Source organism: Pelophylax lessonae, assembly GCF_965119305.1.
Source record: "Pelophylax lessonae genome assembly, chromosome: 4".
Lineage (NCBI taxonomy): Eukaryota > Metazoa > Chordata > Amphibia > Anura > Ranidae > Pelophylax > Pelophylax lessonae.
Window position 1 is genome coordinate 55,118,142 of NC_138771.1, and position 12,081 is coordinate 55,130,222.

General features: G+C 44.2%; 1 protein-coding gene across 2 annotated transcripts in view; it reads left to right on the top strand.

The window, feature by feature from the left end:
* ARNT2 (aryl hydrocarbon receptor nuclear translocator 2) overlaps window positions 1-12,081 on the top strand; it is a 228,672-nt gene that overhangs the window by 178,770 nt on the left and 37,821 nt on the right. The gene's annotated exons all lie outside the window — the stretch shown is intronic.

Consider the following 12,081-nt stretch of genomic DNA (forward strand, 5'->3'; position numbering starts at 1 on the left):
TACACACGTACCGATTGTCGGCCGAAAATGTTGTTAGTATGATGCTTCCGACAGCCGACAGCGCACTTTCGGCCGAACAGAATCTGTCGTGCAAGCATTAAAATTTTTGTAGGCCGACACCAGAACGGCCGATTGTTCGCCAGTCAGTACAGATTTCGGCCGACAGACAGCAGATTTGCAAGACTGGGCATGCTCAGAAAAGAAAAAAGACAAGGAAAGTTAACCATCACATGACATCACTTCTGCAGTTGGCTGTTGTTGGCCGACAAAATTCGTGTGCAGTCTTTTGCACTTTTCAACAGACAAGACAGCCCTCGGACAAAAGACGGCCGATCGTTCAGCCGACGATCGGTACGTGTGTACGGGGCTTTAGTGTCCGATTTGTCCGCTGCAATGTCGCAGTCCCGCTATAAATCACTGATCGCTGCTATTACTTGTAAAAATAAATAAATCAAAATTCCATAAAAATATCCCATAGTTTGTAGACGCTTTGTGCAAACAATCAATATACGCTTATTGGGATTTTTTTTTTAACAAAAAATATGTAGCAGAATACATATTAGCCTAAACCGATGAAGAAATTAGATGCTTTGCCTTTTGTTTTTGGATATGTTTTAAAGCAGAAAGTAAAAAATGTTTTTTTTTTTTTTTTTCAAGATTATCAGTCTGTTTTTGTTCATGGCGCAAAAAATAAAAACCAGCAGAAGTGATCAAATACCACCAAAAGAAAGCTCTATTTGTGGGGAAAAGGGACATTATTTGGTTACAGCATCGCACGACCATGCAATTGTTAGCTAAAGTGCCATATCGCAAAGAATGGCCTAGTCATGAAAGGGGGTAAACCTTCCGGAGCTGAAGTGGTTACTTCATAGAATGCATTAATATAAAAAAACCTTCTGCCTTTAGAACCATTTTATAATCACACTGCACCGCACTGAACACCAACAGGACCCTTTTTTTTTACCTGCATCAGAATCGCACCACATAGATGTGAATTGCCTTTAAAGGAAACAATGATATGTCAATCAATGCGTCCTGGAATGCTTCTGAACCGCATCAGATTCACATCCATGTGAACCAGGGCTCAGTAATCACAAATCCACTCTGTGTGCACCAGATACCTTTTGCAAAACCACATATTACCTTGTAAAAGTGATGAGATCATCACTGTGCTGTATATAGCCTGTTCAGAGAGCAGAGCTCAGCACACCAACCCACTACAGGCTGTCTGCAGAAAACAGCAGAAGGGGTGGGCGGAGATAAGACCAGTCTCTCTGCACAAGGAGAGAAAAGCAGCAGGAACCGGTGTAACGTTAAAAAACCATACCCCGTGAAGAAACCATACCATCGTCACTTCCGGGCTGGAAACAGCTGAGCAGCGCAGCAGTGCGCATGCTCAGAGCCCCGGATACGCAATTGAACAGGAAAGAATTTGACAAGTGCGCATGCTCGGTGGGCATGAAATTATCCCGGCACTGTGTCTAATGTTATACTTGTGGCGGGTACATTAAAACACTTCGGCTGCAACATCAATCATCTCCTGTGCTATTGCTGTAACTTCCCTCATCACCGGTAAATAAAAATAAAAGCGGCGGCGGGTGTATGAGATGTAAATGACGGCGATCTCGGCTCCGTGACCCGCTTTTATATTTATTACCGGAGATGAGGGAAGTGACAGGGGAAGTAGCGGAGATGATTGATGTTGCAGAGGAGCTGTTTTAATGTAAGCGCCTCAAGTTTAACTACCGTGAGAAATCCATACCCTCCGTAGGTGCACCGGAAGTGACGAGGGTATGGTTTTCTCACGGGTATGGTTTTTTCACGGAACACCGGTCTTTGTTACAGGAAGCTCCTGCATAGAGGTTTCATTTTGTGTTACTTAAAGATCTGAAGAAAATGCACAAAGCACATACATATTCATAGAGGGATACGCATCTATATACCTATATTCAGACAATACTTGCTTATCTCGGTGTTCAGCTTTCAGTTTGTTTTAATCTCTTACTGAATGGGAGCTATAGTCATATGTCTTCAGACGATTGTTTAATTCATCGGAATAAGGCAAGCTGCAGTGCATTGCAGACATTAATTTATAGATGTCTGAATGAAGAATTTTCCATTGCTGAACTCTTTAGTATTTACTACATAAAACATTTGGTTACAATAACCTGACACAAGAATAACTAATCTGTCATCGATGGAAACTGACATTCTCCTGGCTTATATTAGAGCTCCTGGGCTCGCTCACTCAGCACACCATCCAGGAAGAACTGTTCCTTCTTAACCTCTTGCTGACCGCATAATGCATATATGTGGCAGCAAGAAAAGTGGGCTTTCATGCTTAGCCACTGCAGCACACTGACGGAGCTGTCACTGACGGCTCCCGTTCACAGCTTCTACCAGGAACCAGAGGGACAGGCTGTAGATCACGTGACTGCTGTGAGAGCCAATCACATCAGTCACAGGATAGGAAAGCTGTGCCACCTACTGAAAGCCCACCTAAAGGTCCGCTGGGAGGTGGCATTTAGGGGTTAAAGTGAAATTCCAATCAGAACCTTTTTATTCCTGTAGTCCTGTGCATTTTGTTGATGCATTAGTGACCTGTGTTAATACTCTCCAAGTCTCCATATTTACATTCAGCAATCCCATGACTGAAATCTTTGCAAACCCTCATCTCATGTATGCTGCTAAGCACATCATGCTTTTGTATCCAGGCCACGATATTTCACTAGACCAGCCCACCATATTTCAGTGGACCAGGCCTCCATATTTCACTAGACCAGACCTCCATATTTCAGTGGACCAGGCCTCCATATTTCAACAGACCAGACCACCATATTTCACTGGACCAGGCCTCTATATTTCATTACACCAGCTCACCATATTTCACTAGAGCTAGCCACCATATTTCACTAGTCCAGGCCTCCATATTTCACTAGACCAGGCCTCCATATTTCACTAGTCCAGGCCACCATTTTCCACTAGATCAGGCTTCAATATTTCACTAGACCAGACCACCATATTTCACTAGATCAGATCACCATATTTCACTAGAGCAGGCCACCATATTTCCCCTAGACAAGGCTACTATATTTCGCTAGACCAGGCCACCATATTTCGCTAGACCAGGCCAGCATATTTTTATAGACCAGGCCACCATATTTCCCTAGACCAGGCCACCATATTTCAGTAGTCCAGGCCACAATATTTCACTAGTCCAGGCCACCATATTTCACTAGTCCAGGCCTCCATATTTCACTAGTCAGACCACTGTATTTCACTAGTCAGACCACCGTATTTCACTAATCAGACCACCGTATTTCACTAGAGCAGGCCACCTTATTTCACTAGAGAAGGCCACCATATTTCACTAGAGCAGGCCTCCGTATTTCCCTAGACCAGGCCTCCATTATTCACTAGTCCAGACCATAATATTTCACTAGTCCAGGCCACAATATTTTACTAGTTCAGGCCACCATATATCACTAGTCCAGGCCACCATAGTTCACTAGTCCAGGCCACCATAGTTCACTAGTCTAGGCCAGGATATTTTACTAGAGCAGGCCTCCATATTTCACCAGACCAGGCCTCCATATTTTACTAGCTCAGGCCTCCATATTTCACTAGTCCAAGCCACCATATTTCACTAGACCAGGCCTCCATATTTCACTAGACTGTTCTGATATCTGTGTGTGTGTCACGTACATGAATGGTAGTGAGCTTGACATGAAGAGGAAGGCCTCTTGTACAGCTCCTGTTTAGGAGGCCACTAATAGTGAGACAGCAGCCATGGGAGCATGCCGAGGTATTAGTGCCTGGGATCAGTTCAGTAGTCTTCGTGGGTAGCAGTAGTCAGCAAGTGGATGTGGCAGTAGAACAGGCTGGTGGCCGATGAGCTGGCACAGAGCTTTGGCATGTGCAGCAAGAAGCTGGAGCAAGATGTGAGCTCGCTGGCCTGAAGAGCTGAAACAGGCTGGTTGAGCAGGATGCAGGGTCAGTTAAGCCGGGTCGGTAACAATCGGACAGATCAGGCATAAAGGACAGGCAGTGGGATATCCGGGTCATAAGCCAGCGTCAGCAACGGTGGAGGAGATCAGGCAAGAACAGAAGGCAGAAGCAGAATCCCGGGACAAGCTGAGGTTAGGGCAGGTAGCAGAAAAGTGAGGACGGGAATAAGCCAGGTCAAGATCAGAGGACAAAAACAGGTATCAGGAAAAAAGCACAAAGAAATCAAACAGCGATGAGCAAATGCTGTAGCCTTGTTTAACTAGTCAGTTTGGCGCCAGTAATGGTGACAGGCGCGCACCTGGCTAAGCACATGTGCGCTCCTATGCCCACATCTGTGCACATCTGCCTGGTCCATTGTCGGCCTAGAAACTTAATTTGTGCTATAGGCAAGTCTTTTTCTGACAATGTGCTCTGATTGTGCGTGTTTGTCCTAGCATGCATGTGTGGCCTGGGTGTGTTTTTATTGCGTCCTGTCACTGTGTACTCTGCCTAAGTTTGCCCAGTGTGGTTTCTGACTTTGCAAAACTCTACTACCCTGGTAACCAATCTGTGGCTCTTTGGCAATTTTTGTGCAGCCTTTGGTGCCCCTGCAGACCCTAATCTGTATTTTCCTATTGCCCTGGTATAGTAGTCTCATGTAATATGTCTCTAGTCAAAGATTGTCTCTGAAGCATGTCCCCAGTCTCCAACAATTCATATAGCATGTCCAAAGTTTCTTGCAGCATGTCCCCCCAGTCTCTGACCATCCCTTGTATCATTTCTGCAGTCTCTGACCATTTCTTTCACCATGTGCGTAGACTCTGACCATCTCCTGTACCATTTCCACAGCCTTTAAACCATCTATTGTACCATATCTGCAGTCTGACCATCTCTTGTATCATATCTGCAGTCTGACCATCTCCTGTTTCATGTCTACAGTCACTGACCCTCTCCTATACTACTGTATGTCCACAGTCTCTGACCATCTTCTGTATTATGGAAAAACAGAGAGGCCAATTGGCTGCTCCAGGTGAGAGATGCAATCCTGAGGACAGGTGGGACTGGGTGCTAGCCCTGGTTCGCATCCGTGTAAACAACTTGAGAAAGAACGTTGCTGCACACCTCCCCCGGTCCAATAGATTTATTGAAACATGTATAAAACTGCCACCAGGACAAGGACACAGACCATAGAAAGGTTGATGCAATTCACACTGACAATGTGCTTCTTCAAAACAGGTTTTTAAGAAGCACGTTGCCAGTGTGAAATGCTTCAACCTTTCTATGGTCTCTGTCCTTGTCCTGGTGGCAGTTTTATACATGTTTCAATAAATCTATTGGACCGGCGGAGGTGTGCAGCCAATTTCTTTCCCAAATCTCCTTTATTATGTCTGAAGTCTCTAATCATCTCTTGTATCATGTCTGTCTCTGACCATTTCTTTTATTATGCCTGCAGTCTCTGACCATCTCTTGTGCCATTTCCCCAGTCTCCGACAACTCATACAGCATGTCCACAGTTTCTTGCAGCATGACCACAGTCTCTATGTGTGCTCTGTGTGTGTTATGCCTTTGTGGGTGCTCTGGTTGTATGTGAGCTCTGACTGTGTGTGTTTTGTGTTGTCTTTCTGTACTTTGAATGTGCTCCATGTGTTCTGTGACTATGTGTGTACTCTGTATGTGCTTTGATTCTGTTTCTGATCTAACTGTGCATGGTCCCACAGGGGGTAACGCTACTTATGTGCAGGAGCTTCCAATAGTGTTGATAAAAAAGAGCAATGTCTCTTCTACAAAGACAGCTTGGGAGAGCAACATTTAAGAGGAAATTCTGGAGGGAGATGAAGTGTAAGTGGTAATGTGTGCAACAGGAATACAAGGCTGTTAGACGATCTGACATTTCCTTTCACTGTAAAAAACAAAAAAAGGTGTAACACGGTGGTTGCAGCATACTTGTATTACTTGTATGCCCCACAGGATTTACAGATGTGTGCGGTGTCAGGCTGTTAGGAGCCACGGCTGTCCACTGCCGTTCACATGTATTAACTTATCCAGCGGTTACCTGCAGTTAGGGACAGATGATCATCACTGGAGGCAGACTGTTTGTCTCCAGGCCTGATGTCCTTATGTCCTTGACTCCTGGATGCAGGCATACATGTGGACAGCCGTGGCTCTTGTCAGCCTGTTATTGCTTTGTACAGGCTCATTGGCTGTAGCTGTTCTCACACACATAATCTGAATGGTCTAAGGCATATGTGGCAAACACAAGGCCTGGGGCCCTAATCCGGCCCTCCAGGCTATTTCCTGTGGCCCCTTGCAGCCATGGCTTTCTTTTAGCCAGAATGTGGTGGAACTCCATTCCGCCACCTCTGGCTCTCGCCCTCTGATCCCCACTCTCCACTATCACTTGTAAACACAGAAGCCTTCTGTGTTTACAAGGACAGCTTTCCTCTTGGCGGCATGCGGCTCTCACATATACCTGCTTGCCCTGCATGCACTCATGGCGGGGACAGATGATCTTCCTGCAAGTACACAGTACACTCCTTAACTCTGCACTCTGTACACAGTACACTCCTTAACTCTGCACTCTGTACACAGTACACTCCTAACTCTGCACTCTGTACGTAGCGCACTCCTGAACACTGCACTCTGTACATAGCGCACTCCTGAACTCTGCACTCTGTACATAGTGCATTTCTGAACACTTCACTCTGTACATAGTGCACTCCTGAACTCTTCACTCTGTACATAGTGCACTCCTGAACTCTGCACTCTGTACATAGTGCACTCCTGAACTCTTCACTCTGTACATATTGCACTCCTGAACTCTTCACTCTGTACATAGTGCACTCCTGAACTCTGCACTCTGTATGTATCGCACTCCTGAACCCTGCACTCTGTATGTAGCACACTCCTGAACTCTGCATACATAGTCTTACAGATAGAACTGGCCCTTTGAGGGCAACCATAATGCCGATGTGGCCCTCAATGAAATTGAGTTTGACACCCCTGGTCTAAGCTATTAGAAGTGTACCCCAAGGCTCAGTATTGGGACCCTTAACTATTTAATATATTTGAATATGATATAGGGTCTGGCATTAAAAATACCATTTCAGTCTTTGCAAATAACACCAAGCTATACAGCGGAATAACATCCTTACAGGATGTCTCCAACTTACAAGCTGACCTCAATGCACTGTTTAATTGGGCAACCATGTGGCAAATGAGGTTTAATGTTGATAAATGTAAAGTTATGCACTTGCCAAAAATCTGCATGCATAATACACTATATTACCAAAAGTATTGGGACGCCTGCCTTTACACGCACATGAACTTTAATGGCATCCTAGTCTTAGTCTGTAGGGTTCAATATAATGAATTGGCCCACCCTTTGCAGCTATAACAGCTTCAACACTTCGGGGAAGGCTGTCCACAAGGTTTAGGAGTGTGTCTATGGGAATGTTTGACCATTCTTCCAGAAGCGCATTTGTGAGGTCAGGAACTGATGTTGGACGAGAAGTCCTGGCTTGCAGTCTACGTTCGAATTCATCCCAAAGGTGTTCTGTTGGGTTGAGGTCAGGACTCTGTGTAGGCCAGTCAAGTTCGCTCATCCATGTCTTTATGGACCTTGCTTTCCTAATGCACAAAATATACCTATACTAATATAACTGGATACTTATAGGTAAAGTTGATCCAGGGAATATCTGATTGCCTCTGGGGGGATCAGGAAGGAATTTTTTTCCCTGCTGGAGCAAATAGGAACATGCTGTATTAGGTTATTTTTTGGTCTCCATTGGATCAACTGTGGTAAAGGATTGTGTATACGGATGTTTTCTATTTGTGTGTGTCTGTGGGTTGAACTAGATAGACTTGTGTCTTTTTTAAACCAAACTAACTAGGTAACTATTTAACAAATGTTATTCCTGCCCCAGGAATCCACAGATGGCCCTATTGCAGGTGTGAATAGGACCTTAACCAGTTCAGGTCTGTCCGAAAGTAGTCTTATTGCTGCAGGGCAGCACCTGTGGACATATATACGTGATCCAGCTCTTCCGTGTAGGAATTGCGCAAGCACTGGGTAATGCGGACTTGATGTCCACCGGCACCCACGGATGATCCAGCAGAGGGGCAGAACGGCCTAAACAAGGCAGATCGCCTTTGCGGCAGGGGGGAAGGCATGGATCCATGTCTTCCCCTAGTAAAAGCACCTCCCACTGTTTAAAAAAACACTATCTAGGAATGCAGTTAACTCTTTGATCACCCTTGTTGTTAACCCCTTCCCAGCCAGTGTCATTAGTACAGTGACAGTGCATATTTTTAAGCACTGATCACTGTATTAGTGTCACTGGTCCCTAAAAGTGTCAATTAGTGTCAGAATGTCTGCCGCAATATCGCGGTCCTGCTCTAAGCCCCCGTTCACACTAAAGCGACCTGTGAGGCGACCTGGTCGCCTCACAGGTCGCTGTAGGTCGCCTCCCATAGGGAAGCTGCGGACCCGTTCTAATAGGAGCGACACAAGTCGCTCCGACTTAGAAAAAGGGTCCGGAGCTTGTTTGGGGTGACCAGGAGGCGACCGCCATAGACTTCAATGTTATGAAGTCCGTGGCGGCCGCTCCGAGGTCGCGGTGCGAAGTAGCGTCGCTTGCATGTGAACGGGGGCTAAGTCGCTCATTGCTGCCATTACTAGTAAAGAATAAAAAATAAATAAATAAATATATCCCATAGTTTATAAACACTATAACGTTTGTGCAAACCTATCAATTTACTGTATGCTTATAGGGATTATTTTTACCAAATGTTTGTAGCAGAATACATATTGGCCTAAATTTATGAAGAAATTAGATTTTTTTAAATTTTTTATTGGATATGTTTTATAGCAGAAGTAAAACATATTGTTTTTTTTTTTGTTTTTTTTTCAAAATTGTCGAGTTTTTTTGTTTATAGCGCAAAAAAAAAAAAAAACCGCAGAGGTGATCAAATACCACCAGCAGAAAGCTCTATTTGTGGGAAAAAAGGACATACATTTTATTTTGGTACAGCGTCGCATGACCGCACAATTCTCAGTTAAAGTAACTTAGTTCTGTATCGCAAAAATATGGCTTTGTCATGGAGGGAGGTAAATCTTCTGGAGGTCAAGTGCTTAAAAGCCATGTTCTTATATTACCATACCACAGCACTCCCTGTATTTCTAAAGCCTTAATAAAAACTTTTGTTGCACTGAAGTATTACAAAAAAATAGAAAAGCTACATAACTAATGACACACTTAAATAAAATACACAATTCTGAATTATCCAAAAAGAAACAAACACCAGAAACTCTAGTTTCAAAAATATAAACAGGCTATGGGACTTAAGCCTCGTACACATGCATCGAAAATTGGCAGGGAATTTTCGTCCAACGTCCGATCTGCCGATTTTCGGCTTGTTAGTATGATGCTTCCGACAACCGAATCCGACTTTTCGCCCGAAAAAAATCTGGTGTACAGACTATAAAATTTTTGTTGGCCGTCAAAACACGGCCGATTTTCGTGCAGTCAGTCAGTACAGATTTCGACAGGAAAAAATCTTATGAGCAAGACTGGGCATGCTCAGATAAGAAAGAACACAAAGAAAGCAATCCAACACATGGCATCACTTCTGAAGCAGATTTTTGTTGGGCGAGAAAATTCGTGTGCAGTCTAGGCACATTCCAACCAACAAAACACAACTCTGGACAAAAGACGGACGATCGGTCGGCCGATAATCGTTGCGTGTGTACGGGGCTTTAGGATGGCGAAAAGGTGCCTGTTGATTTCCATTAGATGTAACCTATGGTACTACTACCGCAATTTTTTTTGCATATTTATTGCATACCTCCAGCTTGGACGAATGTAAGTACTGTGTACATATTTCCATTGATTGGATGAGGTGGAGAGCAGGGGTAGTGACGTCTCGATCTTAACCTCATCCAATCAGAGAATGCCTTGTATTCGTTACATTTCAATACAAGGCATTCTGGGAATATCATAGTGCCTTTCTGTGGTTACTATGCAGAAGGGCAGCTGCTTGTCATTGCCTTTCTGTGGTTACTATGCAGAAGGGCAGCTGCTTGTCATTGGATACGGAACACTTCTGCTATCACTATAGTAGCCTTGACTCCTACATTGGTTTGCAGCTTACACAAGGATCAGACAGGTATGAGATATGCATACTTACCTTGGTCTAAGGTGGACTAATGTAAATAGCAAAAAAAAGCAATACTTACACATTAGCTTTAAAATGGATGTTTGACCCCTGCCTTCTTTTCTTCATCCTGGCCATTTGTATGATAAATTGGACTTACTCATAATAACAGCAGGTGCCAGCTTTAGAAGATGAATGTTTCTGGCATACTATGGATCCCTGGGCCAAGGGGCCACTGGGCAGCCTTTTCAGGTTATGTTGTTACCAAGAGGTGCCTACCTAAAACCAGCCATAGATTGATTGAAATTGGGCCTGTTCAGCATGGACTGGCCAAATTTCGATCCATGTATTGGCAGGCTGTTTGTACCCAAGTTGATCCATCGATCAACTTGGGTATAACCAGTCTGTCGGATTTTTTGACACACGATTACTGCCAATGTGCATATGGTCCATACAGGTGAATGGACACACAACGCTAGTATGGACTTGCCCACGCAGTCGTCTTTCACAGGTGTGGAGAGACTGGTGCATAGACCCAGGCACAGAGCTCTTAGGCCACATTTACACTTGCCTAAAGCCTCGTACACACGCAACAAATTTCCGCTGACCGGTCGTCCGTCTTTTGTCCAGAGTGGTGTCCGTTGGTTGGAATGTGCTCTAGACTGCACACGAATTTTCCCGTACGACAGAATTCTACTTCAGAAGTGATGTCATGTGTTGGATTGCTTTGTATGTGTTCTTTCATCTCTGAGCATGCCTAGTCTTGCTCATAAGATTTTTCCCCGTCGAAATCTGTACTAACGAGACGAAAATCGGACGTGTGTTGACGGAGGACAAAAATTTTAATGCCTGCACATCAGGATTTTGTCAGCCAAAAAGTCGGAGTCGGCTGTCGAAAGCACTATACTAACAAGCCGAAAATCGGCAGATCGGTCGTCGGACGAAATTTCCCAGCCGAATTTCTTATCGTATGTACGGGGCTTTAGAAAGGCACTGAGGAGGTGTTGTATTAGCTCCTCATCACCGGTTATGATAAATGCTGGACTACCATGCCACAACCATATGTATAGTTGTGGAGTGGCTGCAGTGTAGCCCCACACACTTGAATAGGTCACATTCGCCAGGCGGTTTTGCCCACCAAACGCAGCAGTGGGTATAATTCCTGCTGCGGCCATGAAATAGAGAATCATGGTCATGGCATGTGTACATCCCTCGCTGCTGCCTTCCCAGCTATAGGGGGAGCGTGTTTAAAGGGGGTAAAAACGCACCTTAACTGCAGGGTTTTACTGCCCCCTAACTGTTAGTTTAAATGAGCCTTTACAGTGATCAATAATGTTTGTTTTTACAAAACATAGGATATAAGGTTTTAGTATCTGCAGTTTGAAACGGATGAAAATAACTATATATTACAAATGATTGTGACATCTAAGACCTGTATTTGATTTCTGCTTATAAATCACAGGGATTTCAGGAAATCTGTAAGCGTAATCAATTTTGTATTTAGACCTGACCACATTATGACTCTGTGCCAGGTTTTTAGACAATAATGATATCTGTAGGAATACTACGTTGACGGATATTGTTTCCATTCAGGATGGTCAATTTTCTTGCAATTCCTTCAGATAAAATAGGCTTTGGTTCACTCGCTCCTGTGCCATCACTACGTTACTCAGAACCTTGTGAAATGAGCTTGGAAAATGCTTAAACCAACTGCAGAGAAAGAGAAAAAAAATCTGCATTTTTTCCAAATTCATAACAGGAAGTTTGGATGGCTCCAAGCAGTGGAGAATTGCATGTGATAAAAATACCTCTAATGAGACACAAATGTGCTCCATCGCCTCTGATTTGCTACCAATAAACAACATTCTTCAATTGTGTGTCTGCTGAACAGGGGGAACCAGGGACAGCAACTTCTCAAATATCCACAGCCGAGGCTTCATT